At 43.8% G+C, this 24,855-nt stretch overlaps 1 long non-coding RNA gene across 2 annotated transcripts in view; it reads left to right on the top strand.

Annotated features, from left to right (window-relative positions):
- The first annotated feature begins 7,938 nt into the window (after positions 1-7,938).
- Positions 7,939-24,855, top strand: part of LOC125758538 (uncharacterized) — a 21,016-nt gene continuing 4,099 nt past the window's right edge. The window contains exons 1-3 of one of the 2 annotated variants that reach the window (XR_007416196.1): positions 7,939-8,435; positions 12,715-12,808; positions 20,636-20,736. This is a non-coding gene — a long non-coding RNA (uncharacterized LOC125758538). Of the gene's footprint in view, positions 8,436-12,714; positions 12,809-20,635; positions 20,737-24,855 lie in introns of those variants that run through there. The other variant, XR_007416195.1, reaches the window with a different exon arrangement.

The following is a 24,855-nucleotide window of genomic DNA, read 5'->3' as shown; positions in this document are numbered from 1 at the left end:
TTTTCTGTTTACAGTTCATACGTGTGCACTTAATCAATAATCTGATGTAATTTTTGTACTTGTGTGACCTGGAATAATCACAGACTAAAACCAGAAAAATGCGCGCCATCTCAAAGAAACACGTGCGCCTAAAAATTGTTTTGGCATTCCAGTTAAGAATTTCTTCAGGAACATGAATACGACGAAAATCAGTCGATGAAGAGTGTAGCAGACATAGGGCGCTTCATTAGTGCTCTTTTCGGGTTAATTAATCACGCTTCTTGCACTGCTTTGCTGAGTGAAAGCGATTGTTCTCGTTATCACCCCCTTTATTAATTTCTTACCCCCCCCCTCCACCTTGTGCTTGCTTAGCAACTTCATCGAAGTCTATTTTGAACCTTAAGCGTTCCCTCTCATTTTCACTGGCAGAGTAAGCGGTGGCATGTGAATGCTATAGCTGTTCAAAATATGGGATCGCATAACGTGAAAGGCTAAACTAAATGTTGACTACAGGCCTCGTAATGAGTTAGAAATCAAATATGAGCTTGCTACCACTAGGCTACCCAGGCACGCTAGCAGAGCATGGCTTAGCCTTGTACAGTACAGTATAACAACGTGGTGAGAAAGGAAAGGGAGGGTGAGAAAGAGGAGAGGGAGTAGAGCATAGCATATAAAGAATGATAAACAGAGGGAGAAAGAAAGAAATAGAAATAAACTGAGACAAAAAAGACAGGAAGAAGCAAAGAGAGAAAAAGAAAGAAAGAGAAAACTAAAGATAAAATAGAAGGCCGCCCAGCGGTGGCGTAGCCAAGGGGAAGCACACCCGGCCCGTGCCCCCCCCCCCCCCCCCCCCAACCCGAATATTTTTTTTTTGGCATGGCATACAGAGCACAACATGACTCTCGACCCCATCTGCCTGCCCGGCCCCCACTTCCGATCAAGGGGGTGTCCCCTCCCCCCGAAAAAATTTCTGCCTAAGCCCCTGCCATCCAGTTCCGCCCTTCCTTCAGGTTTGGCACTTGTAGTGAGAATTTTCCTAAATTTTGTGTATGTCTCTACGTAAGGAAAGGCTGTCATGTAGATTATAAAGACCCGATCTCGCTATTGACATCAAATTCCACTTCAGAAAATGTCCAGTGTAATAGTGCCTTTGTCCACAAATTAAGGGGGATACAGAAAAAAAATTCGCGCAACGGCTTGCTCCGAACATTCGACATGGTTGGCACTCTAATAGAAACATTTCTATATGCTAAATCCGGCAAGGATGCTTTCTCAGCCCATTTCATTGACATTCGGCGCTTTCCACGTCTTATTTAAACGAATAATCGAGTCCGTCGTGTCATGGCTTCTTCGGCGTGATTGTGAAACATTGGTTCGGACAAAGAAAAGATACTTTTTCTGTGTACGAAACAATGAAGGAGAAAAAGAAAGGGACACGCATATGCTCTCTCTCCTGTCGCCTTCTTCACTTTCTTCTGTTTTTCGCGCACTAAACAACTATTTCTTTCTTGTCTGGGGTATTTGCTATAGCAACTCTTTGGCTGCTTGTGCAATGAGATATTGTCAACGTTGTCGTTTATTACTAACGAGGCTTTATATATACTTCTTTACTTAGGCTTTGTCAAGGAGACGAAGGAAAGCAAGGAAGGAAAGGCAACTACACGCACGTCAGGTTTGCTGTGCTACGCTGGGGGAAATGGATTAAGGGGTCAAAAGATAGAAAGATAGGAAGAAGTGTTGCGGATCAAGCTTTATTATCATGATAGGGGTGAACATTATCACCTCTCGTTTTTACTTATATGTTTCAGGAGTGGTTTGTAACAATCGTAGGTAAAATAGCGAGTTGAGCAAGGAAACCGAGGATTGAACTCAGAGACAGAATAACCGGTGAGGAGAGAGGTGCAATCGAGCGGAGTCACTGTTCTGGCAGCCCACTCGATTGAGCTCGTGTAGTTCCGGCATCTTGCCGAGATAGGTTCCCCTCACCGAAAGCTTCAGCCCCAGTCAAGCTGCGCTGGAGTGGAAGTCCACGCGAATGTCAGCGGGCAAAAAGAGAGAGAAAAAGGACCGGAAAGAGATGCGTATTTCTTCTCAACGCGTTCGCCTCTGCGAGCAAGGTAGAATAAATAATAGAGGCAATACGACCTTTGTGTAACTATGTTGATCCCGCATAAAAAATATACACGCTTTAAAATAAGCCTAATCCTCATTTGCAGCACAGCACAGCACATCACACATAGACAGCGACTTGAACACGAACTCTACTCACTGGACTCGGAGCGGCCGTTCTCGTTGACGAAATCACTAAGCCTATGGCCATCTCGTATAAATCACAAACCAATGAAAGTGCTTCAACGTTTTTCTTGTGTTTTTTTTTTTGAAGACACTAATATTTGCGATGAATATTGAGCGTACTACATTGAAAGTGTGCAGTGCAATTGTACGAGGACTCTGTTCAAACGAGAACTTATGAACTTACCAAATGCAGGACTATATATATATATGTATATGTAATCTTCTTCTTTCTTAATTTTTTGTATCCTAACAAAAAAGTGGAAAGAGGTAGCCATCGCCAAGAAATGGCCACAACTCCTTCATTTATTTTTTATTTCAATAAAAAAAGCACTGTCTCCGGCTATCAAAACGGCTGCCGCTTCCGCTGTTTGCACGTTAACGGACAACGTTATGTGTGTTTTATAAGCGCCTCTAAATGGCACAAAAGAACAAGGGTATAGCAATATTCCTTTCTTTTTTTACTAATTAATTTGCACACCTCAATATTTACCTGCCAATCGCCCCTAACAAGCGCTCTCTTTTCTTCATTTCTTACATGTCAACATAAACTAGTTCAATATATTACTTCTCTCAGTAAATCGCGAATATACGTATTTAACGCGTTGCAGTGCCTTTTTGGACTCTAGCTGACTTGCTGTGGAGGAAATAATATCTTCGTAAGAATTGTACTACAGCTAAGTCTGTGCTACGACCCTAGCACGAGAATCGCGAACAATTTTGCTTCGCAGTGCATCTGCGCAAGGTCGTCGCGCTTATGAAGACAGAACGCTTGGCCTGCCCAGAAGTAATCAGATTACGCCGCCATAAAACACGGAAATCGGAAACGTTGCGTATTCACACGAAGTGCAGCTTTATTGCAAGCATTCACTCGGTACACCGCTTTGTCTAGGCTTTCTACGGTTCTAGTCTCACAACGTCTCGTATGAAAGCAGCCATAAATGTTAGTGAAGTGCTACATTTTTTTTATTGAAATAGAAAATAAATGAAGGAGTTGTTGTCGCCATTGCTTGGTGACGGCTACCCCTTTCCACATAGTTGTTAAGATAACAGAATATATATATATATATATATATATATATATATATATATATATATATATATATATATATATATATATATATATATGCAGTCGTATAAGTTCGAGAACTCAGTAGCCATCGCAAATATTAGTGTCTTCAACATAACGCTGGAGCACTTTCATTGCTTTACGGTTTATCCTAGTCGGCCATGGGGCTAGTATTTTCGCTAAGGAAAACGTTCGCTCAGAGTCCAGCGTGTGAAGTTCATGTTCGAGTCGCTGTCTATGCGTGTCGTACTTCGAACAGTCGAGCAACAGATGTTGCACATCCTCGTCGTCGTGGCCGCATGAACATGTTGACGATGACGCACGATGAATCCGAAATAAGAAGTGCTTTGTGTAAGCGGTTCCGAGTCTTAGGCGATGAATGAGTGTGTCGATACGTCTTGGGAAGTGCTACAATCCTGCACTTTGCCCCTTATCAAGTTCTATTGTCGCCTAGCTTCATCGGAGAAATCCGGTGCTTGAAATAAATAAGGAGAAACACTACCACGTTGATGTTTTCTATAAGTCATCAACAATTGAAATTCCTAAACAGAGAGCCGTTATCTATAGAGCATGAAGAATACTATACATTTTAGACATTTCATACAAGAACTATATCGATGCAATGTCAAATATCCCTGGTTTCTTTTTTAGCACGACTATTTGCAAAAACACTAAAGGCTAAAAAATGTAGCTGCGCCAACTGTAGAACAGCAAATTAAAGCTAGCGCCCTATGTCTGTGCCATTTTGTGTCATGTCAAAAAGCTCCGTATATATCATTCCCAACACTAACTGCCGATAATAGGAAAATATTTCAAAAACTAACGATGTCGAGCACATATCTTTAGGCAGTACGTGGTCTCGTGAAAATGTATGGGCATCTTTGCACCCACTTTTTATTACATGACAGCGTTATTCAGCAGCGCAGCTTAATTAATATAATGTCGAAACGAGTGCACTCACCCCAAACCAAGCGCAGTCTGTTATAACAAAGTATTTTTATCGGATCGAGGTAGCAAGGTTTGTTCTGGGTAAATATGAGCAAACTGAAAGCTCGCGAGATATGAAGAGCGGTCTTAATTGGCAATATTTACAAAACCGAAGACGTAATCTGAGATTAAAAATATTCTACTCAATCTATAACGAGAAAACAGGGATGAATCCTTCAGATTACTTAAAACCAGCCCATGATCAGTCCTCTCGTCATGGCCACAAATTTAAAGTACGGTCATACACCCCCAGAACTGATTTCTTTAAACATTCGTTTTTCCCACAAGCGATTGCCGAATGGAACATGTTACCAGCCGATTTGGTTGGCCGCAAGACTGCGGATTCTTTCTATGAAGGACTGTGGCCCCCGCAGTAATGCTTAAATGGCGCTGCGGGTAATGTCCCAAATAAAAACAAATAAAAACCGTGTCGATAAGGAAAAGAAAATCATGCAGCCGCGCATTGCCACATCGAGCAAATTTTGCCGCCTTTACAACTGCAAACTAGATCTTGGAAAAATAAATGAAAAGCGCGTTGCGCTTGGCAAATATAACTCAAGCGGCAAATGTTCGTCGACGACATAACCCCTGAAATAATCTACAGTCGTTGATAAGTACTTCAGTACGAGCTGAATTATCGGTCATCGCAAAAGAGGAGGAGGCGTCTGTACTAATCGTTTTTACGCTCAGCTTGACGATGCCAGAGTTGCATAGGCTAATGACTTGTCCAGAGATGCAGAGCAGCCGTGCTCATACTCAGACGCACGTAATGCATGCGCATGCATAAATATTAAACGTTCAACGCAGACCCCATTGGCGGTTTGGAAACGCGACCAGATGAGGCAACCTAATGAGCGATTACGCTTTTGATATTGATGATAAGGAGCAATGGTGTTTGGGTACAGGAAGAGGGTGAGGAGAGAAGCGTGATGATGTCAGAACGAGGAGCATTCTTTCACAAGGCGATATTCTCAGCGCGGGCAGCCCTCCAGAGCCGGGTAAATTATTCCTCAACTGTGTGCACGCTGTCCTCAGCAGCTGTTCTCAAGTGCGCTTAGAGCCATAATTAGTTGGGCGTGGCATCCGCCCTGCCACACACTAACGGCGGCTTGTAAGAAAGCCAAGTGATCTCTGGACATGAATATTCTACCCTCGACTCTTCACGCACATTCAGGAACTGAATAAAGAAAAAGCGATATCAACGTGGGGCTACTCTCTTGGGACTACTACTACGCGATATCTTCCACTTGATAACAGAAGCAAACATCGCGAAGTTATGGCATGCATATACTAAAGGTATCGATTATTCGCATTCAATGGCAGTAGTTAATTGTTCAAGAATTTGATTGTTGTCTTCTTATAGGTTTGATAATTACTATACGAACGTAAGGCAGTTGTCAATTACTTGTATGCTGAAATTTATCGTTGGCAGTGCAGAAACCCATCTGCGAATATGTTTTTTGACAGCATACAGCGTTAAAGCTTGCCTCAAAAATGATAATTTTAATCTCCTTGCAGTCTCCGGAGTTCAAATCATTTCTCCAAATATATTTATCAAAATGCATATACAAGTATAATAACATCACAGAATAACGATTGTAAAGCACAAAAGAATTGGAGCCCTCTCGTCCTTGAACTCGGTCATCTGAACGATGGGCCTAGGTAAAACTTGGTAATGCTACGTTATATAAACAAAATATTATGAGAAGTAAATGTGCTTGTCACTTCAGAAAAGTGCCGACCAGGAGAACAGTCTTTCACTTGGGCACTTCCTGTGCGCAAGCTGTAGTGGCGCTGAGCAGTGTGTACTGCACCGTGACCTCATAAGCCACAGTATATGCATCGAAATGGACGGCTTCTAAACACGAAGAATGTCTACACTAATCGACCATGAATGTATGTGTCTTACGTGCATCCGAAATCTCTTATGAGCAAAGTAGAAGCTGCTACTTCATGTACTAAGATAAAGTCACGTATGCCGTAAGCAGGACGCAAATTTATACTTAGCGGTATTTTGCAATAGCGACTTTGACGTCCTATCACGCGGGGTATTTAATTTTTATTCAACTCGACAATACATAAAAGGAAACAGAGCGAAAATTCGACAATTCTTACTTCACATCATTCGAATATGGGCGTTATTACTCAAGCCGTAGCAAAGTAGGTTACACTAGCGAGCCCAGCATGTCGACAGGCCTTCGTGTAACTTTGACAGTGGGCTCGCGACAGATTTCTCGTATGCGAAAGAGCTTTGACACAGCGTGGATGGCATAGAGAGTGCGAAGCCCGATAAGCACTGCCGAAAGCGCTATCTGCAGCAGCGCTCGTCACACGACCCGCCTTTTTGTCCCACGTGCATACGAAAGAGCATTCGTTGTTTGCAACGGGGCCAATGACGCCGGCATCGCTGCTGAAATGGTGTGCATGTAGCAAAACGTGGACACTTGCACTGCTTGCCGCGACACTATTTCCCCCGGGAGCTGTAAACGTGCCTTGACTCTTTCGGCCGAGATTCATTCTGTATATGTTTGTTTGTCTTTCTATATACTTTATCTTTGCATATGTTTTCTTTTCGCTTCTGATGCAGGGTGCATGTTCATCGCAAGATATAGCTGGAACTGAGGAATAGTGAACAGCAGTACCATCTTCTTCATTTCACATGAGTAGCAACGCCCTTATAGGACGCTGCTGACATTTTACCTCGGTCTGTCTTGTTTCCCAAGTTACCCGAATATAGCACGCCCTCTTCTACACAGACACAAGATTAGGCTTCAGCGCATGCTTTCCTAAAAATCCGTGAGCTCTTTACACTCATGACTTAGGCGCGTACACAAGCTGTCTCCAAATTTGCCGTTCTTCGTTCGCTCCACTTGCTGCTCAGTAGTATCGTTCCTTTCATTCCAAACTGATCCGCCGATACGACTTCTTCAAAGGTGCGCCTGTTTATGCTCGTTTTGGGTCTCTTTGACGTTCGTTTGATCTGCCATTCAGTGAGGAAGAATGTCGTATACAATAATGTTGTTCGTGTATTATTGCGCATTGCAGAGCCACTCCTCGTTATCAATACAAAAGATTCCACGTGACTCTGCGCATGCATACTGCTGCCATGGTACGCACTTCGCGTTTATAATATAATACATGGCCAATGATTACATTATTCTAGATGATACATTGTTCACCCTCAGAAAATCACAGAGTCGGAATCTCAAAGTGCACTCTTATTCAAGTACCGTATAACGTCCGGCACATAAACGGCCCATTTTTATTCCACCACAACGTACTGCATATAAGCGGCCCTTCAACCGCCATTAAGCGTGACAAATTCTGCGGTGACGGATTGGGCCCGCTATATGCGGCCGCGAGCGGTCGCAACGCTTATATGGAGCCCGAGGCGGAAATGGCTCGAGCGGACGCAACGCTTATATGGGGCCCGACGCGAAAGGCGGACGCAACGCTTATATACAGAGCCCCGCCTCCCTGACCTTCGCCTGTGTGAAAAGCCACAAATACGTTTTATTTTTAATAAAAATTATGGCCTGTAGCACATCACGACACTGCTGCCACCTACATTCTTTTTGGTTTAGACTGTAAGCTAACAGTTGCAACAGGTCTCGTACTGCCGGAGCACCACCAGCTTCCCGTGAACACATGTGTGCCGCGCTTACATGTTTATCGTGTATTGTGTGTGTTTATTGCGTGCTTATCGTACGCGACATTCGTCGACTGGGCATTTTCCGCGTGTTGGGGCGTTCTCCTGCCTTGATCCAGTGGCGGATGATGGTCGTTGTTCGTTGCCACTCAACACAGCCTCACGGGACGCACAGCTTTGTGTCCGCGCTCAAAAGTGCTTTCTTGCTTCGTTCATCGATTACTCACGTTGATCGAGTGTACTTCCGAAGACAATCCGCGTCCGAGTGTTTTGACAAGCGGCGACCGCGGTTCCACAGGAGCGGAAGCTTGAGCCTTTTGACGAGCGACTGTGCCAAACTTGGGTAAGTTGAAGAAGGTCGCTGAACTACGTAACTTTGTTACTTCATTGCATGAAAACTGTTTGCAGGAACCGTCGTGTTGGCACAGCGAGGATGATCAACAGATACCCGATAGGCAGGTATGTTTTGTGCTTTGGGTGCTCTTATATACACCACCATAAATGACATGTTTGAAGGATGCGCATTGCGCTACGCAATCTTATGCTTCGATCATGCAGGCCTCGTGTCGTTGTGCTGTTATTCCTTGACTGTTTACTGTACGAGATCATCGCTTGAGAGTGTTTCTAGAATCCCTTGTCGCCGTTAGAAAGTGTGTGCTTTTAAACACATGGGGTCGTCCCATAATGTTTTCACTGTGGTGATGCGAGAGTTCACCAAACTCGGCAATAACACGCAGAATTATCACAAGACTGGGGACGTGATACAGGGGCGTAGCCAAGGGGGGTGTTGGGGGGGTTCAACCCCCCCCCCCCCCCGAAATTTTTCAGTTTTGCTTGCGTATATAGGCACGCACACATACAAACGCACGCACGAACATACATAAAGTATGGTTGAACCCCCCCCCCCCCCGAAAAAAATTTCTGGCTACGCCCCTGACGTGATAGCAAAACACACAGCCCTGACACGCGCACACGATGATGGATATGTTTTCGTGGTTGCGTCCCCGAGCTTTTCGCCAGAAATCCATGCAGTTGTTTTGTGGTTAGGATTTTAACCTAGCTGCCTCATAAATGTTTTAAAGGAGCTCACTCGAAGTAATGTATTTGAGTGAATTACGTTACGTACTGGTACTAAGTGCACACTCCAACAAATGCGTACTTAATGTGAAGAAGCACATGTTTATATCAAATAGTGTTAGTAGACGAATATGTCAATTCAATTAGGTTAATTAAGCTAACACATGCTACTCTTCGTTTCAATGTTGTGTGTGGGAAAATATGCGTGAGCTCGTGTTCTGCCATTATATATTTTTTGTTAGCATCTTTAAGCACACAAGGTTCTCTATCGCAAATAAGTTGGATTGTGCTCATGTTGCGAGAATGATGCTTTATTGTGTGGTGCTTTAAGTTATTGTATTTTCACGCTTTTTTTTACTCAGCATAGTACCAATATTGCTCTCTTACTTAAATGCATAACCAAGGTTTAGTATGCAGTGATTTAGGGTTTATTGAGCTTTGTAAGGTCATAAATTAAAAGAAAAAGATCTCAATTCTCATATATGTTTCCAGAAGTTCACAGAAAGTTGGAAAATATTATCGGTTTTGTGAAGGCCTTACATAACTTAAAATGAAATCAAATTGACAGCTCAACTCTACAAGACAAACTACACGGGAATTCACTTTAGAGAACCAAAAGTTTGTTCCCTGAATGGCTTACATTCATGATGCAATACAATATGCATGGCTCATTCCCACCTCACACCAAGTGCACATGGACCACGCACACTCTTTCATTTTTTTTATATTTCGATAAAAGTGTGCATATCGTTATTTTCATGTGGATCGCCCATATTTCGTGCATATTTCGGGTATTCCTTACAGTCTTGGGCAATAACTAGTTACTAGTAACGCGTTACCGGTAACTAGTTACTTTTTTCGGTAACTTGTAACTGTAACTAGTTACTTTTAATTTATAGGAACTTGTAACGGTAACACTGTTACTTTTTTACAGAGTAACTGTAATGGGAAATACCGTTACAGTTACTTTCCCATATCCTCTCCACCTTTCATCTTTCCACAGCACGGCTCCCCTACCAATTTAGGGGTGGAGGTCGCTTAGAGAATTATCTACCCTGCAGAAGACTGAGGTCAGCAGTCAGTCTTTAACACAACTTAAGTTTACTTGTAAACTACATGTCGTAAGTCAATCATGTTGGAACTGAACAACTTGCTAAATTCAAGTAGTATTTTTTTTTCCGGCGTATATATATCCTTTTTGTCACTTGAGCTTCTAGCTCGGTTCTTGGTGTACCGGTGGAACATCACGACGCCAAGTTTATATTCTCCTTCGTCCGAGGCTGCGCAATAATCGTGTTTGACTGACGGCTAGAAAGCAGCAGAGCGCGAAACGGTTGAGAGGCACAAATACTGTGAACTAAGTAATTTTTCAAAACCTCTTTGAAACTAATTGTAAAAGGTTTACTCCAACTTAATACAACAATTATTAACAAAATCACATGGACGTTTTGCCTCCTATGCATGTGACATCCTCAGTATACACTGGCAACAAGAAAAAGAAAAGGAAAGAAAGAAAAAAATTTGCGGAGATCGACCAGTGTCCCATACGTCTGTGTAAACCAGTAGGGGAATGTGGTTGTTGCATGTTATAGTCGGATACAACTTTAGAAGTCAGCGGCATTTTCTCCTCAAAGGCAGATGAACACAAGCCTGCACCAATGGGCGCGCACTCGGGACGGACATCATGAGCGGGATGGCGGTAGCTTCGCCTTTGGAGAACATCGGCGCATGCATGAGCGGGACTATTTCTTTTCTTTAGTCTCTCCTGACTTCTTAAGTTGTATCCGACTATAGGTACTATATATGCTACGACATGGCTCCTAAAGGTGCCATATACAGTAACTATATTGCAAGATGACGCGTCGCGGCGAATGAACCGCGATTCCAGGAGTTCCTTCCCCTCACCTTCGTTCACGAGCCAGCGTCGTCACAGTGTTTACGTCAAAGCTATGCCCTGTTCTCCGGAAGTGTTAAACAAGCTCCGTCTTAGAATGCGTTGCATGAGTTGCTTTAACAACATCCCGTTTGCCTTCTTTAAGCCTCGTTGATTCTTTCCTTCCCATTTCGCCGATGCAAGTCGCGTCGCAGTGCCCGCATCGGGCTTCTATATCACCCTACTCTGATCGTCTGCAGGTGTGCAATCTTTGGGTTTCGCGAACACATGCCCCAGAGTATAACGGGACTTAGAAATGGTTTGTATGCCCAGCGGACGCAAAGCTAACCGAACAGGGTCTGATACACCTTGAACATATATATGGAACAGACACAATGGACGTCGTCTTCATTCGTCACACACTCTCCGTTGCTATTCGCATGCGCTTCTGGGTGTCGTTAATAAACATCCTATGATACTGCTGTCGTTCTAGTGCATCAACCACATTTTCCATTTTGAGTATCAGAGGACATTTGTTATTATTATTTGCAAATAAATTCCCTTTTTCACCAACGGTGCATGAACAACAAAATTGATGCAACAAAATGAGGTGTACACAACAAATGCTTGTGTTTGGCCCCCTATTAGGTTTACTTCGTCTAGGGTTTTACCACGTGCAATTTTGACTGCCCGCATGCCTTCATACATATTTAATAAATGAATTCTATCGTTTGGTTTGTAATCTATTATTTATTTTATACAGTAACGGAAAAGTAGCGACGTTACTTCGTCACAGTAACTGCGACACAGTAACGACGTTACTTGTCACAGTAACTGTAACTGTAACAGGTTACTTTTGGAAACTCTGTAACTGTAACTGTAACAGTTACTTTAACAGAGCCAATGACTTCACCCATCAAGCACGTGTTTTTCAGACACCCCTCTCAATATCACTTAAATTCCACATGTGGGCTTTTAAAAGTACGCCGCCCGCTTTCCCCGCCTGTAGTTGCCTTACCCACCATCTTCTGCAGCCCTTTGTGAGGGCTAGACGTGCCGCCCTTCTGCAGCCTTTCCAAGTGGCTTTCATACTCCACTCTTTTTTTTCTGCCTTTGACGGCTCTCGCTCAGTAGACCCCCCCCCCCCCCTTTTCCATTTTTTTTTCTTTTTTTCTGTCCTTTTTCTTGCTTTCTTTTTTTTCCTTCTTTGCAGCTCCCCTTACTTCTGAGATGAGAGGCCTGAGCGCCGTTGCAAACTTTCTTGAAATGATGTGGCAAGGGCTACACTCCTCTCTCTAGTTTTCTCTTTCCAGGCAGCAATTGCCAACAGCGACAAGCACCACCGCTAGACATGACGTCAACACTAACCCTTTAAAACTAACACGCCAAGGATGACAAGGTGCCTTCGATAAAAATAGGTCCCCCTATGGAAACGTCGGCCAGCCTGTCTGAGGCACTTTCTCCTGTTTGAAACCTATCCCACTTTTTTGGCTTAGGTAACTGTAACACTGTTACATTTTACTGGTAACGTGCCCATGACTGATTGCTTACTGTGTACATGTGTGAATGTTGAACACGCAATGGCACTCTTTCAATAGTCTGCAAGTGGCTGGTCCACTAATACCTGTTCTTATTGCACCCTGATCCCTTCATTCAAGGATCGATCTCTTTAATATATGAATATAGACTTGCCTGAGGACATGTTTGGTACTCACTATCTGTGTGTGGTTGGGTTTGTCTTGAGTGAAAATCAACATTTCCTTGTGGTATCTATTATGCATGTATCAGCGATGAGAGCTGTTCATGGCACCGACACAGAGGACAGATTGCAGTACAAGATAGGAGCATACTTCCTGCAAGCCCGGGCAAGCCATAATGAGTGGTAGGCATTTCTTTTCATCACTAGATTGCGACAGTTTGGACACATAGCACCTATAGACCTTATGCAAAATCTGCTGCCATCTAGCGGCCGCTGTGTGCATTTCCGCCATGTTGAAGGCTAAGCGCGCTCCGCATGTAGACAAGGAGCGTACATATCAACGTGTGGCGGCTGATAAGAACGAAAATGCCAACATATTTTCGAGTGCTGTGTTGCTGAGATTGAGGAAATTGGGATGCTGAAAGAAGGTTTGCAGGAACCAAGCCTACATGTTAGTACATTTCCTCGTGGCCGACGAGAATCAGCAGATCGTTCCGTTGCTTCGGTTACTGCTTACGACTAACGCCGTGTTTCCGTTCGCCGTTAATATATGTGGTATGTGACAGCATCGGCACTCATCAGAGAACACTCTTTCATGTCATGCCAGAACAAGAAAGTTTTCGCACCGTGTGCTTGCTGCAGGCACAAACCCGCTTCGTGTACGAGCTTCAAAGCTGCATCGCGGCTACTCGCGCATGCCTGTGCTGCTGTTGATATTAGCTTGTTTATTAAATTGCGATAACAATTACATGTTAGACAGATAGCTCGTGCGCGTCATTGATTTGCAGCGGACGGACCGATTGTGCTGGAGCGTGTTGTTTGTAGTTTGTTTCGATGGTGGAGTTTAACAAGGTAGCGTCTGGTGGGATGCTTTGCGTGCGTATTTCTTCACTATGCGTATTTTTCAAGCATTTCATGTGGTATCACTGCCAGGTTCAGACGGGTTGCCCGGATGTCCTGACCGCCCCCACCCCTTACTTTTTTTTGTTTAACTTATACCCCAGGAAGAGCAAATCAGGCTCTCCCAAAAGCTGATCCCCCCTTCGGAAAAATCCTCTGTACACTCCAGTTTGCTATGAAATGTTAACAGGTGCTTCAAGTGCGTGGTACTTTTCTTATGAAACTAAATAAAATGCTGTTCCGGGAAATGTGCTACATTCTACCGTGGGTGCGCTACCGCTGGTTACGCGCTGAGGCGGTTTCAGTCGGCGAAGCAAACTGCCTTGCCGCAACGGGTTTAAATTGTAAAGCACCAGTAGGCCCCTAAAGCGACAATGTGAACACGAATATTCTTGGCGTTTCCTGTTATATAGGATCACATATCGGAAGGATATTCAATAAAATACCAGCTGATCGGCATCTACTTCTAGGAGACACTACACTTTTCATGTTCACTTTCCACGTGCATGAGATGCGCAATTTTTCTGCATTTTAATCGCACGGTAATTCTGTACATAACATAGGTCGGATGACTACAACAGCGAAATAATATTATTTCAAAGATAAAAAGAGGACAACGTTTTATTTAAAATTAGATGGACACTACGTCGGCTCGACATAGGCTGTCCCTCATGAAATATGCTTTCAATTGGGTCAACTGCACTTTCTTACCGTCATCGCTGCGCCTAGCCGCGCTAAATAAAGCCTCTTCCCAACCATCCTACATTATACAAGCATGATATTCAGATAGCTAACAACGCTTTATTCGCTACACTGAAAACAGACAGGCCAATTGTAACCTAGCGCAGAGCTTCATTATCGACGACCGACAGGCCTGCACGTGACTCGCAGTGTCAACTTGTACCTTCTTCTCGCTGTGAGGCGGTTCTTTACACGTAATAACCGTCAACGTAAAAAACTAGAAATGCCGGTAACGTGTACAGGCCCGCTTGACATTTTTATGCCCTGATTGCCGACTACCAAAGCGGATACAAGCAAGAAGTGATAGCGGCGACAGCAATAGAATTCGGGCACAAGCCTCCAACATGGCGCCGAATCGTTAGCTTCGTCAAACCTCCAACAGATGGCAGCAATTTTGCATAAGGTCTATTGATATACAGCATATACTGGCCTTTAGCTTAGGAGTGAGAAACGTACCTTCTGCACTTCAGTGCAATGCATATTATTTAGTTTGCATTCCTTGAACATGGAACGTCGAATAGTTTGTATTGTTGAGCTTGTAATCTTTGAACATGGATGTCGCTAGAGCCAACGTTTTGAACTTGGAGTTGTCTTCATAAAGGGAGCAACTGTTAATTCTTGATGTTGCCATCTTGATGAAGGCAAGTCTACTCGTACAAGAGTTGGCTGCAGTGACATACCGTTTGAAGATTTTTTTCGTCTCTTCAAGCCTCCTCCATCTTCCATCGAACATCTGTGTTGTTTGTGCTGCCATGAAACTGTGGTGCAGCTGCCATGAAAAAAAAAAATTGGGCGTGCGCAGGCACAGCTCCATCGAAGAAAAATAATTATTTTCTTTGTTAAGATAGTGAAGGCACACTAATGCAATCTCAGCCAAGATTATTAATAGTTGCTGACTCAATTTTAATGTAGTAGTTTCGTTGCTGTGCATACGCACGATGAAACTCTCATCAAAAAGTTGGAAGCAACCACACGTGCTCCAGTGTCCAGCTAACCAGTCATCACTGCCTTTCTTTATGTTTCAGTCTTCCCTGAGCCTTTCTTTGATACACTGCCCCATTTGCCCCACATAATGCTTATCCCATCATCTGATAAACGATGCCTTCCTTACAGAGCACATAATGTGTCCTGTGATTCCTATTGCAGCCAAGTGAGTGTCTGGGTTGCAACCTTTTCATAGTTTAGCACGCTTATTTGAGGCCGTGAACACTATGCTGATGATTGCCCGAGCACCAACCGTTCTTATATTGTCGGATATCCCGTGCAGGTATGACATAGTGGCAAACATATTTTGGCCATCACGATTAGCCATTTCTTTGGCCTGGCAGCTGGAAGGTGTTTGTTTAGTAGGGCTTCTGCAGCCAATACAGCAAGGGGAGCAGGATATCCTGCTTGCATCCAGCGAGTTCTTGAAATCAAGCCTCGTCCACAAGAAATAGGAACATTATTATTTAGTACAATATGCAAGCACATACGTTTTTAAATGTTTTAGATATGAGGATGACTGCGTCTTTCTTTATTAAATACCACAAAGGTTCTTTCGAATCTGAAGCCACTAACATATTAACACTGGCACATGATTACTAACACCCACTGGTGCTTACCCACGAGCATCCGGGCAAGGATTGTACCATATCAGGTTCCTGAATGTACAATTTCATTTGCATAAAAGTGCATGAGCTAGTTATACGAACTGATGGGAAACAAGCCATTGCTGCCTCTTAGTTCTCCCACTCAATAATGGTAGAAAGGTGCATTGTCTGACACTGCTTGGACAGTGGCGTAGCGAGGGGGTAGCAGACCGGGCCCATGCCCCCACTCGCCCTCTTCCCCTAATGAATTTCTGCCTATGCCACTGTGGCTCGCTAACGCAGTAAAATTTCTGTTCCTATTACTTGTGGACAAGCCTTAATTTCCAAAGAACTCCCCTGACACAAGCAGGATATCCTGTTCACCTTGCTGTATCGTTTGCATATGCCCTACCCAGAAAACCACCTTCCAGTTGCCAAGCCAAAAAAAAAAAAAAAAAAAAAGCCAAATCTTGATGGCCGAAAAATGTTTGCCACGATGCCATATCTGCACGGAATATTCAACAATATAAAAACGGTTGGTGCTCGGAATCATCAGCATAATGTTCATGGCCTCAAATAAGCATGTTAAACTATGGAAAAGCAGCAACCCAGATACTCAGAGGAGAGGCTTGGCTGCAATAAGAATCACAGGACACGTTACGTGCCCTGCATATAAGGTACCGTTTATCAGATACTCCTATCATGGGGTAAGCATTATAGAGGGCAAATGGGGCAACATCTCAAGGAAAGATTCAGGGAACATTGCAACAATGTAAAGAAACGCAGCGATTGCCTGTTTGCCAAACAGTAAAGAAACTATACTACATTGATTATTGAGTCGGCAAGTATTCATAATCTTGGCCGAGATTGCGTTAGTGTGTCATTACACTACTTGTCAAAGAAATAACTATTTCTCCTGGACGCAGCTGTGCCTGCGCATGTTGAAGTTTTTCTTTTTAAATTATAAAATATGTGTGATCTGAGTCCAAAAAACACTTAAAGATAGCGCCTATCTGTGTCCCTTCTTGTCCTGTCTTCACTACTCTCTGCAATAAACGTAATGGTTAAAAGGGAGCCGTTCGGCGACCTAACAGCTTGTCACTATTAGTGGGTTAGTAGGCCTTGAGGCGCTCCACGTTGACTATGTCGCGCCCTCGACGGTGCATGTCCAAAGCTGGTTCGATGGGTTCGATCAGGTAGTTGACCGGTGATGTGCGCTCGATGACCCGGTAGGGGCCTTCGTATTTCGGCAGTAGTTTTGAAGAGAGGGCCAGTTGCAGTGGTAGGGACCGAGAGCCATACGAGCGCTCCGGCGACTAACGTGGACTCAGAAGTGGTGGTGCCACCGTGAAGGCTCTTCTGCCGCTCTTGTTCGTGCGTTGTAAAGGTCTTTGCAAGCTTGCGACACTCTTCAGCAAGCCTGGCTGTGTCAGAAATAGGCGCACACTCAGATGGATCCGGCTTGTAGGGTAGTATCGTGTCAATGGTGTGCGACGGGTGCCTTCCGTACAACAGGAAGAAGGGTGAAAAACCAGTAGTGTTCTGAGGGGCGGTATTATAGGCGTAGGTGACGAAGGGCAGAATGGCATCCCAATTTGTGTGATCGGCGGCGACATACATTGAGAGCATGTCGCCGAGCGTGTGGTGTGTGGTTAGTGTTCGGTTAAGCCATTCGCCTGCAGGTTGTAAGCAGTAGTTTTGCGGTGAACAGCAAGCCACTCTTTGAGAATGGCTTCGACGACTTCCGACAAGAAGACACGGCCTCGATCGCTGAGAAGCTTCTAGGGTGGACCGTGACGCAGCATGAATCGGTGTAGCAGGAAGGAGGCAACATCGCACGCTGTAGCCGCTGTGAGGGCAGCGGTTTCGGCAGATCGCGTTAGATGGTCAACGGCGATCATGGCCCAACGGTTACCAGCCGAGGTCAGAGGAAGTGGTCCATACAAATCGATGCCCACGCGCCCAAACGGATGGTTAGGGCAAGGTAATGGTTGTAGACCGACTGGTGACACGTGCGTTGAAGGTTTTCGGTGTTGGCAATCGAGGCAGGAGCGGACGAACTTCTGCACGTAACGGTACATCCCTCGCCAGAAGTATCGTTGTCGAATGCGGTGGTAAGTTTTGGATACCCCAGAGTGCGCATTGCGGATCAGAGTGGAAGGACTCGCATATTTCAGCACGCAGACTTCGGGGTATCACAAGTAGCCACTGGCGGCCGTTGGCGTTGTAATTGCGTCGGTGCAGTAGGTTGTCACGAATGGCGAAATTGTGGGTTTGACGACGCAACGGGCGAGTGGTTGGTGTTGCCGACGGATCAGTGAGCAAGTCTATCAGCGAGGTGATCCATTTATCCTTGCGCTGCTCGGTAGTGATGGTGTGAACGTCGATGGAAGAAACAGCAATGTGAGATACTGAGCAGGAGGCATTGGCGTCAGGCAAGGGGGAGCGCGAGAGGGCGTCGGCATCAGCATGCTGGCGTCCGTTGCGGTACAGCACGCAGATGTCGTAGTCTTGCAGGCAAAGTGCCCAGCAGGCGAGACGGCCCGAGGATCCTCAATGATGACAGCCAGCATAGTGCATGATGATCGGTGACGACATCAAATGGGCGACCATACAAATAATACATGAAAATTACTACTTTGAAAAATTATTAGGAAATACAAATGCAGACGTTTCATTATTCACATAAAGGCCTCTTCATACAGCAATATGAACAAACTAAGATGTTCACAGAAGTAAACCATAGCGTCCCAAATTTGACTAATTTCACTAACGCAGCGTTTGTCGTGAATTTTTAAAAATGCATAATTTGCTCAGAATTCCATCAATTATAAGAAGCTATTTCTTCTTCACTTCTACTTATGCTAAATAGAAAGATATTTGTAATGTATAGCTTCAGTAGCTGCCAGCATGGTTGCGAATTACGAAAACGCACTCTTCGTAAGATGGTCGTTTGTCAACCGGCGACGCTCGTCGAATTTCCTGTGTTGAAAAAAATTTTTATGTGAAAACAAATTGCAATTTCGTGCTGTGCAGTCATATGTGCACAACATACAAAATTATCAGGAAAATCGGAAACATCAAGTATACACCTTTTTTTATCTTTCGTGGAATCGCCCATTGTAAATGATGTTATCTCTGTGAAAACACTTGGGTTCAGGTGATATCTTAAGTATCTGCGTGATTTCTAGAAAAGTTAGTCGTGAGTTCAGCACTGCTATGTGCTCTTTTCTTGAGTAGCTGTGCTATCCTGTCAAGATGTTTAACAAGTAACAACGCACTTGAATGTGGATTCTTCTTTGTGGCAAAGGAGCGCAGACAACGGGACGAAGAACATACAGGGCACAGAGCTGACTATCAACTGATTTCCTTATTGGAAAGTCTGAGAATCTGTAGGCAGGCGAGCAAAAATCGAAAAATGGCACAAATGCTATCAAGTGACTCGGCCGCCCGGCTTTTTTTTTTTGGATAGGGTTTACAAGATGCGGCAGAAGCCGATTTCATTAAAACATAAAACACAAGCAAAAAATGGCAAAAAAGAATAATGACATGGTGGTCAGTACCAAACTGATTAAAACCGCTAAAAGTCTGACATTCATAAATCAACAAAAACGAAGAACCAGGGTCTGAAAAAAAAAAGGTTTTTAAGCAAGTGACAGCAAGGCTAGAAAACTGCAACCACTAACAATAAAACAGAAAACAAAACAAGAAAACAAAAGCATGTGACAACAAGCTTAGTGATCACAATTGAGGCTCATGGCAGCTAATTTCTTCGTCAAATAGTGCTAGTGATAGCGCGCTAACGCAAGCTGCCCCTTTTGTGAATTATGTGCGCCTCACAAATTTTGTGAGCACATTACTCCCGATATTTCATGAGAACTTGCACGTTGTCAAGCAATGGGGAGCAGCCGCATGATGTACAATGCCAGGTTCCTGCCTGTTGTTGCTTTTAAAGATTTGGCATGTTCACGCATTTTGTAATTTATGCATCGTCCGGTTTGTCCTACATATGATTTTCCGCATGATAATGGAATCATAAACGACGTTCTTCACGCGTTCAATGAAATGATTTCTGTGCTTCTTGTCACAGCAAAAGGATACTGTTTCATCCTCTTAACTAGCCTGCATAGGGAGGCCAGATGTTTGGGATGGAGCACAAAACTCTTATGCCTACTCTGCCTGCAGTCTTCTTCAACCTATGAGAGAAGCCGTGAATGTAGGGAACGTCAGCCAAGGGAGAGCGAGTGTGCTTGTTTGGCCTGTTATTCTGGTCGTTCTAAGAGTGACGAGCATCTTTTCAGCTAGGGAGCTCAAAAGAGCACTAGGGAACCCCGCGCTCCTCGAGCGTTCCACTTGAATCGTAAAACTTGTTTCCGTCCACTGAGGGCATGATCGGATGAGGGCGTTTCTCATGGCAGAATAGCCTATTCCTGGAGTCATCCAGGAGTCATGCATGGAGTACCATTTGAGCAGCGCAAGGATGCTGTTATGCAACGTTACATCAAAGAAGCTGACCGAGCTAATTGGCCTGTATATGATAGCTGGCCTATCTATGACACCACAGCCCTCAGAAGTGCTGTATAGCGGTTTGTTTTCTTATGTTTTGATCAAAGCAGCATTAAGCCAAGGCTATGGGGTTGGGCATTGAATACACGTGGATTATTCAAGTAAAATGGCAAAAATGATATCACTATTTCGAAACAGAAAGTCATCAATCATAAATTGCAGCATCTGTTGATGTGTTGCGCTAAGCTGTTCGCTTCAATGCCAAACTACATTTTCACACTCTCTCTTGCAGGTTTCAAATACAGCAACTGTACCACCACAACAGTGCAGCACAGGAGAGCCTATCGTCAGTGCCGCGTCGAGAAATTAAATAAAAAAGCACTTACTCCTGGAAACTTCTCGTATCATCTTATTGGTTTGTTTGTGATTATAAAACTGCACTTTCATGGGAATTGAATCAACTAGCCCCATTTATTGTCCCATTGAAACTAAATAAATTGACAATGTAGAGCTTGTTTCCAAATGCCTGCATCATAGGCCTACAAGATTACTTATTGGCTTCAAAATACTCTTACATGTAAAGAATGCTGCTGGAAATGTTCTGCTGATATTTTTGTTACAATCCTCTAAAAGCCTACACACTTCGTATTGTTAACCACAAAAAGATTTATTGACCTGTGTGCAGCAAACATGCTGTTGCAGGCATAAGGCTGCAATACGCTGAAACTCATACATCAGAATTCTACACACTAACAGCAGCCAATTCCTTGTAGACCCTCATTAGGTGTGCATGAGAAAGCGCATTAGACTGGCAAAAGACATTGTAATGATTCTGATGTCTAAAGACATTAGTCTCTTTATTGAAATACATTAATTTTTTTCATAAGGGATATATTTCTGTGAGATTAGCTGATGCATGCTCCTTGTATAAGTAAGATGCAATTTTTCTAGTTCATGAAGTTGACTGACGTTATCAAATGATGTAGCAAATTTTCATCAATAGTTGCTGCAAATAGCTAACATTCACGGTGGAAATTTGCTAACTTACAAATACTATTTTCCTGCATTTAGTAACTAAGTAATAACCGTCATGGTAGTAAATTTACTAACTTTCTGTTACTACCTTTGGTATGTAATAGCTGCAGGTAGTAAATGACATGGTAGTCACTTTACTACCTTGCCGTTTACTACCTGCAGTTACTACTTAGGTAGTGAATGTTGTTACAGCAATTTACTACCTCAAAGTTAGTAAGTAGCACTACCTTTCTTTTAAGAGTGTAGAATGATGTGTCTTGTAGTTAATATTGTTGGGACGCAATTGCAAGGAAAGTGCACACGTTCAAAGCCAAATTGCTAAGGTAGCTTGCTAGAAAATAACAAGTGGACTGCCCCCTTATTGTTTTGAAAGGATAAGTTCATGAGATTCAATTAGCTTAATCTAATCCAATAGCAGCTTTGAAAACCACTTCAGAGAAAACTGCCGAGATCCTTTAGGGGGCCATTATGTGCACAGGTACTGAATGGAACACGTGGAGGTTGAAAATTGCAATAAAGAATATGGCATGTATTTTAGGGTGATTTTATTTTTACATTCGTTATTTTGTTCACACAATGCCCTATTACTCCAACAAGAGAGCATATAGGTGAAGAACCCTTGCAATGCATCCTATTGTATATGTAGTGATGCGTGTGCTCTGCAGGTGAGAAAGACAATGGGGACATCAATGAACATCAATGTCTAGTGGGTCTTTGGGATTTTGCCGAAAACATCATGTTTGTCCATGATGAACCGGCAGTGCAACCACACACGGACATAGGAAAGAAGGCACATAACACAGTGCTGTGTTTCGTGTACCTTTCCTCTGTGTGTGGTTGTGCTGCTGGTTCATCATGAAGGACAACCAACTAGCCAAGTTTCAGTCTTGCTAGACATGTTTGTGCCTGCTATTTTTTTTTGTGTCAACAAGCTGTCCTCCTACTCTTGTAGAACTTCTCACTGTCTTGTGTTTGCGTTGTAGCGTGACAATATTCTCTATATTTTCTCTCATGGCTCTACACCTCATTGTTCTGCTCAGTATGCAGCTGCGCAGCAGCATAACATGTTCCTTCATTCACTTAGTGCACTAAATACTGGCATGGGTACTCGAAGAAATGGCACAAAATGTAACAACAATTAGCGGTCAGATGGAACACCTAAATGCCACAGTTTACAGTAATGGGTGAAGGGAAGGGCTTGAAGAGAATGGAAATAAGGGACACATGCATACATAATTAAGTGCCAGGCTGGCACAGTGATGGAATTGGACTTGATGCCTGACTAACTTATTGCAAATATATGTCTCAGCACTGCAAGGGAAAGGTCATGTTTTGAAATGGTACCAGAAAAATAACGAATACATTCAGGTCTCAACATTTAGTGAAGGACAATCTAGTACTATATGCAAATACCCTTCATGTGGCACAATGTCTGACAGATGGTGTGCCGTGGTAACTGCCACGGAAGGGGGCTGCACGTAAAGGATAATATTGAAGAATTAATTGCTGGGCAAGTTGGTAATCCATGACTACAAAGAACTGCGCGAAATAAACTGGCACAAGGAAGACGCTTGTCCGTGCGTCTCCTTGTGCCAGTTTATTTCACGCAGTTCTTCGTAAAAAAGAATAATAGCTGCACATTTAGTCGTGTATGTCTGCATGCTTATGTGAGCGCTATATGAGCTGCTAATCTGAAAAAAAAGCTGCAACACTTGCGCTTGAACTACTACAGAATGTTATTGTGTATAGCTAGTGTTGGTACTGGCAATAAATCTTGAATTCTCAAGCACAGTTTGTATTAGCTGCTGTACCAGCCAAAGCTAAGGATGTTGCATGACAGCTTATATTTAAATAAAGGTGCACGTAAAGCTAAATGGTATGGAACAGGGGCGCAGCCAGGGGGGGTGGGGGGCATTGGGGGCGTTCAACCACCCCCCCCCCGAAAATTTTCAATTTTGCTTGTGTATATATACACACAGAACATGCAAAGGCATGCACAGACATACATAAAGCATGGCTGACTCCACCCACCCTGAAAAAATTTCTGGCTACGCCCCGGTATTGAACATGAGGGAGGTTGACTGGGACACGTAAAGCTCAACATTTATGGGTGTGCTATTAGTGTGAAAGCGTGCTTTTTATTTGCAGCTGTTATTTGCAATTATGACACCTACTGAGTAAAAGAATTGTTCTCTATATCTACTATTTAGTATTTTACGTTTGCATGTCGTGTCCCATGATCCGAATCAAGCAGGATGCTACTGACTGCACATTTTTAAGACAGGTGAACATTTATTCCTAGAAGTCAAGATTACTGCCCGAGTTCAGCCACTTCTAGCATTCTGCTAGTTTATACGTTTAAGCGTTGTAAGCTCAAAGCATACTCGACTGGATGACGTGGAGTGAAGTAATACTGGCCCTTGTCGCTCCGATCACATCTCGTAGCCAAGGAAAGAATCACTTTCACTCGTCGACAATGGGTGGAATACGAAAACAACCTTCAACCTGCTATGTTTCCCAACACAGGGCCTCCACCAGATCGCTGTTCGGCGCTGATATGTGGTCAACTGAGGCATGTTATAGAGCTTAACGTTCATGAAGCTTCAAGGTGCAAAACAAGTGCATATTTAATTTGGGGTTATTATTTAGATTTAACAGCACCTATAAATATTAGAATGTTTCAAGTTAATCTTTGCATCATCAGTATAATTGTTCACATGATCCTTCTGAATCCTTCAGGCCACTTCTGACTTTTGAAGAAATAGCATGGTTTATCTTGAAAGCTGGATCATATGTGACTTCATTCGATTTCAAGCATTGCTATTTTGATGCGACGCTTGGCAGGAAACATATGTTCTAACGGGTGATGCAAGCGATTTCATGCGTGCTCTTTCCGCGCCAGTCATGCACTATACGTTTCATCGTTTGTGGAAGCCAAGGGGAGCATCACTTCCAACTGTCAACAACGAACGAACCACGAGAACGAACAACCTCAGACCCGCCGTCCTCCCCAGCATGACAATCCCACGGCATCGCTCGTCCGCGCCGTCAGCCTCGAGCTCGGGAGACTGCATTCTTTTCTGCGAAGGCTCGTTGTTCTTTCGACTCAACAACAACGTTTCTTCATCGCCTATGCTACACTCGAGAGAGAAATGAGCGCGCCCGTTCTGAAAGTGGTCCGTCGCCTCGTACGCGCTGCACTACACCAAAACCATCAGTTGCGCGAATAAGCGATTATGTGTTTAATCGATCTCTGAGATGAAACTCTACATAATACTGTCGTATAAACGCACCGACATCAACGCGATGCTCGCGAAGGACGGGGAGACTGTACTTCGCCAAGTAGAGAGAGTCAGCGGACTTCCCGCCTTACGCTGCTACTGCGTCAAACATCGCAGAAAACTTTCTTTGGCGGATGGTTTGACACAGGGCACGTTCGGTGCTGTATGATGCCGGCAAATGGAAATGCACCGGAAA

This window comes from Rhipicephalus sanguineus, chromosome 5, assembly GCF_013339695.2.
Source record: "Rhipicephalus sanguineus isolate Rsan-2018 chromosome 5, BIME_Rsan_1.4, whole genome shotgun sequence".
In the NCBI taxonomy this organism is placed as follows: domain Eukaryota; kingdom Metazoa; phylum Arthropoda; class Arachnida; order Ixodida; family Ixodidae; genus Rhipicephalus; species Rhipicephalus sanguineus.
This window is presented reverse-complemented; position numbering and strand designations above follow the sequence as displayed.